At 43.9% G+C, this 7,437-nt stretch overlaps 1 protein-coding gene and 1 non-coding gene across 2 annotated transcripts in view; one reads left to right on the top strand and one right to left on the bottom strand.

Moving 5' to 3' along the window:
* The window catches only part of INHBC (inhibin beta C subunit), a 17,540-nt gene that overhangs the window by 5,399 nt on the left and 4,704 nt on the right, over positions 1–7,437 (bottom strand). The window lies entirely within an intron of this gene.
* LOC111725558 lies at positions 5,430–5,536 on the top strand. The gene has a single exon (XR_002773597.1). It is a non-coding gene; the product is annotated as a U6 spliceosomal RNA (small nuclear RNA).

Below are 7,437 nucleotides of genomic sequence, written 5' to 3'. Positions count from 1 at the left end.
GGATTCGAACCCGCCACCTTAGGTGTATGTGGCTGGCGCCTTAGCCGCTTGAGCCACAGGCGCCAAGCCTGCAATATTCTGTTATAGCGGTACAAAATGGACTAATAGTATTGTTGACTACTTTCTTCTTCTTCTTCCTTCTTCCTTCTTCTTCTTCCTCTTTCCTTCTTGAAAATTCTTTTTCTCTTGGCTTCCATGATAGAATTCTCTTATAAGGCGGGCACAGTGGTGCATACCTGTAATCCCAGCACTTGGAGGGCTGAGGCAGGCAGATTGACTGAGCTCACAGGCAAGTTTGAGACCAGACTGAGCCAGAGTGAGATCCCTTTTCTAAAAAATAGCCAGGTATTGTAGTGGGCACCTGTAGTCCCAGTTACTTGGGAGACTGCGGCAACAGGATCACTTGAACCTGAGAGTTTGAGGTTGCTGTGAGCAAATTCATCACCACACTACCAAGGGTGAGAGTGGTAGTGAGACTCTGTCTCAAAAAAAAAACAAAAACAAAACAAACAAACAAAAAAAAACCCCCCAAAAAACCCAAAACAAACCAGAACTCTCTGTAATTCTTCCTTAACTTCCTTTGCTGGATTTTCTTTTTCTGATTGTCCCTACAATGCAAGTATTCTCCAAGGACTGAAAGCCTGTCTTTGACTCTTTATTTCCTTTTATTCTAGATTGACTAGAGCTCTTACACTCATGGTTGTGTCAGTCAACATAATCTTTTTGTTTGTTGATTTTGAGACAGAGCATCTCACTCTGTTGCTCCAGGCTAGAGTGTCCTGGCATCAACCTACCGTGTTTCCCTGAAAATAAGACACTGTCTCGTATTTATTTTTTCTCAAGAAGACACACTAGGGCTTATTTTCAGGGGATGTCTTGTTTTTATTAAGTATAATACAGCAATCTACATTTATCCAAATACAGTTAAGTCATCTTCTTCTGGAACCTGACAGGGGGAGCCGACCTTGTTGGTGGGGCCGGCGCTAGTGATGCGTGAACTCCTTTCCCCTAGCCGTTTGCACGTGTGCAACAGGATGCCCGCAACCGCAGTTACCACACACGAACTGGCGCAAGTGCGAATGGCTTGGAGAAAGCAAGATAAAAGGTATCCCAGTCTTCCTTACCGCTCTACACCGAAATGCATGGTGTATCTGCATAGCCACGCCCATCACTAGGTCTTATTATTGGGATAGGGCTTATATTTAACAAATGCATAGAAATCCTGCTAGAGCTTATTTTTTGGGTAGGTCTTATTTTAGGGGAAACACGGTATCTAACAGCAGCCTCTATCTAACTCCTGGGCTCAAGCAATCCTCCAATCTGGGACTACAGGTATGCGCCACCTAGCTGGGCTCTGCTTAATTGTCTTTATAGCCACTATCACTTTCAGTAATCATCTTGGTTCTTTTTGGATGTGTTTACTATGTACTTCTACAACTTCTTCCTCCCCTCAAATATGAAGGTAGAGATTGTGCCAATATGGTTCACTATTTTATCCCTAGTGCTTGGTACATGGTAGACACTCAATAAACATTTATTGAATGAACTTTCATTTATTTAATTCTTTTATATTGACACCAGAATTACTCTCCAAAAACTTGAATGGGTTATAAAAGTCATGCTCTAAAAACCCTCACTGGTGACGAAAATCCAAATCCTTTGGGGAAGTAGTTGAATGCCCATTATGATTTGGCCCTACCTACCATTGTTTTTCTTTTCCAAATAAGGGTACTTTACTGTGAAATGCAATCAGTAATTTCATGGGCACAAAAGGATGGGAAACAGTTAGGCTTCTTGTGAACTGGAAAGCCAGGAAATAAGGCTGTTCTTGATAGTTCTCAGAGCCAATTTGATCTCTCTCAACTCTCTCTATGCAGGTCTATTCCATTCTTTTCTCCCTATGGATTTATTTTTTCTGTCTTCTTATCAGCTTTGTCAGGTCCCAAAATTGTGGCTTCAGCTCTGGAGTCTATAGGACTTAGCTCACCCTAGCTCAATGAGCTGCTCTTCTAGTGCCCCAATTCAAAATCCTAGAAGAGTCTGATTGGCCCAACTAATCTTTTCTTGCTAGCTTACAAAGCACCCAATAGTTAGTATGCCTTTTTTTTGAGACAGAGTCTTACTATGTCCCCCTCGGTAGATTGACTTGGCATCACAGCTCACAGCAACCTCTAACTCTTGGTCTTAAGTGATTCTCTTGCCTCAGCCTCCCAAGTAGCTGGGACACAGGCGCCCACCACAACGTCCGGCTATTTTTTGTTACAGTTGTTATTGTTGTTTTAGCTGGCCCAGGCTGGGTTTGAAACTGCCAAACTCAGTGGCTGGTGCCGTAACCACTGTCCTATGGGTGCTGAGCCACTACTTCTTTTTCTTTTCTTTCTTTCTTTCTTTTTTTTTTTTTTGAGACAGTCTCAAGCTGTGACCCTGGGTAGAGTACTGTACTGTAGCATCATAGCTCACAGCAACCTCCAACTCTTGGACTCAAGCAATCCTCTTGCCTCAGTTTTTATTCTATTTTTAGTAGGAGAAGGGGTCTCCCACTTGTCCAGGCTGGTCTCCAACTCAAGAGCTCAAGCTATCCACCTGCCTCGGCCTACCAGAGTGCTAGGATTACAGGCATGAGCCACTGTGTCCAGCCTAGTTAGCACTTCTTAAGTCATTCCAGTTATGTATGGCATGTGACAAGCAGAGGCTGTGACAGACTACTATACTAGTGGTTCCCAAAGACTAATAACTCCCAATATTCATGGCTTTGCAACTTTCCTTTCCATATTGATTCTGGGTTTGGGTATGTGACTTACTTTGACCAGTAAGACAATAGCAAGCATGGTGCTTGTTAAGTACTTAAATATTGAGGCTTTGTACTCTTGGAAGCCAGCCACAACACTTTAAAAAAACTTGGGCTAGACTATTAAATGATGAGAAGCCAAGCAGAGAGAGACTTTTGAGCATCAGAGACCATCTTAGATGGTCAAGTCCCATCTGAGTTCCTAGCTGAATGCAGTTGTTTTTTTTTCTGAGACAAGAGTCTCACTTTGTCACCCTCAGTAGAGAGTGCCGTGCATGGCATCGCAGCTCACAGCAACCTCAAACTCTTGGGCTCAAGCAATTATATTGCCTCAGCCTCCCAAGTAGGTAGCAATACCGGTGCCCACCACAATGTCTGGCTATTTTTAGAGATGGGGTCTCACTCTTGCTCAGGCCGGTGTCAAACTGGTGAGCTCAGGCAATCCACCCACCTCGGCCTCCCAGAGTGCTAGGATCACAGGTGTGAGCCACCTCGCCTGGCCCTGAATGCAGTCAAATGAACGACCTTGGCTGCTTTGCGTGGAGCAGAACGCTCCAGATAAGCCTAATCTCAGACTGGTCTCAGGCAATCTACCTATCTTGGCTTCCCAGAGTGCTGGGAAATTTATTGTTTCAAGTAAAAAAATTACTGTTTCAGACTCTATGTCTGGTTTGTCATAGTAATAAATAACTGAAATAGAAGTAAAGTATCAGAAGTAGAGTGCTATCATAACAAAAACCTAAACTTTGTATCATTGGCTTTGGGACTAATTGGAAAGCAGAGGTTAGAAGGATAGGGAAGAGACCAGTAGTTAAGGCAGGAGGAACAGTGGGGAAATTGCTGCTGGAAGCTGGAACCTGTGTCATGTATTGGCTATCATCTGTGGTAACTTAGAAGCCAGAAAAGATATCTAACAAAGTTGTGAATTTAGCTAACAATATTTCAAGAAGACTGCTGAAAATGCCAATTGGCTTACTTTAGCTGCCTATGATAAGGCATTTCAGGAGAGAGATGAACTAAAAAGGAACTATTCAATTTTCAAACAGAATTTGGAGAATCTATTTCTTTCTTTTTGTTTTTTTCTTCTTTCTTTCTTTTTCTGATGTCGACAGGGTCTTGTCCTATTGCCCCAGCTGGAGTGCAATGGTGTCATCGTAGCTCACTACAACCTCAAACTCCTGAGCTCCAGTGATGCCCCCTACCTCAGCCTCCAACGTAGTTGGGACTACAGGTATGCTCCACCATGCCTGGCTATTTTTTTTTTTTTTTTTTTTTTTGGTAGAGACGGGTCTCCCTCTTGCTCAGCCTGGTCTTGAACTCTTGACCTCAAGTGATCCTTCCACCTCAGCCTCCCAAAGTCCTGGATTATAGAAATCAGCCACTATGCCAGGCCTTTCTTTTTGAGACATGGTTTTTGTCTGTTGCCCAAGCTAAAATGCAGTGGCCTCATCATAGCTCACTGCAACCTCAAACTCCTGGGCTTGAGCAATCCTCCTTCCTCAGCCTTCACAATAGCTGAGACTATCAGTGGGCACCATCATATCTGGCTAATTTTTCTATATTTTTGTAGAGACAGGTTCTTGCTCTTGCTTGTCTGGTTTTGAACTTCTGGCTTCAAGCGATCCTCGAGCCTCTGCCTCCCAAAGTGCAGAATTACAGATGTGAGCCACCACATCTAGCTAGAGAAAATATTTCTTTCTTTCTTTTTTTCTTTAAGAGGTGGAGTCTTACTTTGTCGCCCTCAGTAGAGTGCTTGTGGCATCACAGCTCACAGCAACCTCCAGCTCTTGGGCTTAGGTGATTCTCGTGTCTCAGCCTCCCCAGTAGCTGGGATCACAGGCACCTGCCACAACACCCAGCTATTTTTTTGTTACAGTTTGGCTGGGGCCGGGTTTGAACCTGCCACCCTCGGTTTATGGGGCTGGCACCCTACTCACTGAGCCACAGGCACCACCCGAGAAAATATTTCTAAAAAGACTTGGTAAATCAAATGACAAAACTCTTTTTCATTCCTGCCCTCTCTGTCTCACAAAAGGCTCTCAAAGTAAGAAATTATTTCAGGGCAAAAATTAAGTCCAGGACACTACCAGTAAAAATGGCCTCAGAGTTAAGATTAAAATAAAGTGACCAGATTTTAACATTGGTAAAGCAGGACACCATTGATGGGGGTGGGGGAGTGTTCTTAATTAAAAATTTGGACTATGTGGAGCAACAAAAATTTTCATAGAACGCAAAAATAGTATTGTAATATATATTTTTAAAATTTCAACATAAGTACAATTTACAAATATATTACATTAAAAAAAATTATGTATAGGGCAGTGCCTGTGGCTCAAAGAAGTAGGGCATCGGTCCACCTGGGCGACCTTGCCCAGGAGGGGAGTAGGGAATTTATATTAGCCTTTTCATTTCCAAATAAAGTTACATTAACCTCTTCATTCCCAAATGGAGTTACATTAACCTTTTCAGCAGCCGTATATTCCCTTCCCGTTGTCCTGCCTGTTCCCTAGCTTGTCACTCATTCTTTCCAAAACTCCTGACTTTAAAAAAATGCTGCGGGACACAGGACAAGCTGTTAAGAATCGGGACTGTCCCGCCAAAAGCGGGATGTCTGGTCACCTTAGATTAAAACAAATAGAAGATGCTCACTTGGGCAGCACATATGCTAAAATTGGAACAATACAGAGAAAATTAGCATGGCCCTGGTGCAAGGATAACATGCAAATTTGTGAAGCATTCCATGTAAAAGAAAACAAAAAGGGGTCAACAGTATAACCTTTTGTTTGCTAGGTGCATAGGCTTACGCCTGTATATAGTTACGTACTGTCTCTTAAAACAAAAACAAAAAAACACAAGGCCAGGCTTGGTGGCTACGGCCTGTAATCTTCTAGCACTCTAGACCAGGCAACAGAGCAAGACCTTGTTTTGACACAGACAAACAAAAATAAACAACAAAAAAACCCCTCTGTTAAGAACAAACATTGTTGAGATCTAAAAATTTAAGGTGATACTCCCTAGACCCTTTCAACTAGACAAAAGGGCTTCTAAAAGTCTTAAGGGTGTTATCCCACAGCACTTGTAGACTAAAGAAGGCTCTCTATTGAGAGAGTGGGGTGCCTTCTGTTGAACTGGGTAGGGCATGGTGGCTCACACCTGTGATCCTAGCACTCTGGGAGACTGAGGTAGGTGGATTGCTTGAGTTCACGGTCTGAGACCAGCATGAACGAGAGCGAGACCTGCCTCTAAAAATAGCCAGGCACTGTGGCAGGCACCTGTAGTCCCAGCTACTCAGGAGGCTGAGGCAAGAGAATCACTTGAGCCCAAGAGTTTGAAGTTGCTGTGAGCTATGACACCATGTCACTACCGTGCCAAAGTGAAACTCTGCCCCACCCCCAAAAAGGCCCATAGAGCTTTCTTTGTTGTTATTCCTTTTTCTTTTTTTTTTTTTTGAGACAGAGCCTCAAGCTGTCCCCCTGGGTAGAGTGCCGTGGCATTACAGCTCACAGCAACCTCCAACTCCTGGGCTCAAGCGAGTCTCCTGCCTCCGCCTCCCAAGTAGCTGGGACCACAGGCGCCCGCCACAACGCCCGGCTATTTTTTGGTTACAGCCGTCATTGTTGTTTGGTGGGTCCGGGCTGGGGATTCGAACCTGCCACCTTAGGTGTACGTGGCTGGTTATTCTTTTTTTTTTTTTTGAAGATAGAGTCCTTCTGTTGCCGAGGCTAGAGTGCCATGGCCACGCCCAGCATCCCAAATCTATTTTTAAAAAAAAACTCTGTGTATTTTTTTAAAAAACATCTGTGATCCCAGCACTCTGGGAGGCTGAGGCAAGTGGATTGGTGGATTGCCTGAGCTCACAGGTTCGAGACTAGCCTGAGCAAGAGTGAGACCCAGTCTGTAAAAGTAGCCAGGCGTTGTGGCGGTCACCTGTAGTCCCAGCTACCCAGGAGGCTGAGACAAGAGAAGTGCTTGAGCCCTAGAGTTTGAGGTTGCTGTGAACTATGATGCCACAGGACTCTACCCAGGGCAGCAAAGTGAGAGTCAGTCTCAAAAAAAAAAAAAAAGATTTGGGGGTATAGGTGCAGTTTTGTTACATGAATATACTTAATGCATAGAGGTGAAGTCTGAGCTTTTTGTGCAACCATCACCAGATTAGTGTATGTAGCACCCATTAGGTAGTTTCTCATCCTATACCTCACTCCATCCTCTTACCTTTCAGATTCTCCAATGTCTATCATTCCACTCTCTATGTCTGTGTGTATTCATTAGTTAGCTCCCACTTATAAACTGGAACATGTGATATTTGACTTTGTTTCTGAGGTAATGCACTTAAGATAAGGACCTCCAACATTATGCACCGATCATGTTGCTGCAAAAGACATGATTTCATTCTTTTTTACAGCTGAGTAGTATTGCATGCTGTGTGTATGTGTGTGTGCGTGTGTGTGTGTCCGACTTCTTTGGGCAAGAAGCAGGCTGAGAAAACTATTCAGATGCAAACACAGGTCACTTCCTATTTAAAAGGAAAGACATCTTAGAAAGTAAGAGCCGGCTTGGCGCCTATAGCTCAACCGGCTAAGGCGCCAGCCACGTACACCTAAGGTGGCGGGTTCGAATCCCCAGCCCGGACCCGCCAAACAACAATGACG

The sequence above is a fragment of the Otolemur garnettii genome, unplaced genomic scaffold (genome assembly GCF_000181295.1).
Source record: "Otolemur garnettii isolate 467f Iridium unplaced genomic scaffold, OtoGar3 scaffold00043, whole genome shotgun sequence".
Lineage (NCBI taxonomy): Eukaryota > Metazoa > Chordata > Mammalia > Primates > Galagidae > Otolemur > Otolemur garnettii.
Note: the sequence above shows the minus strand (reverse complement) of the source record. Positions and strands in the feature narration are given on the sequence as shown.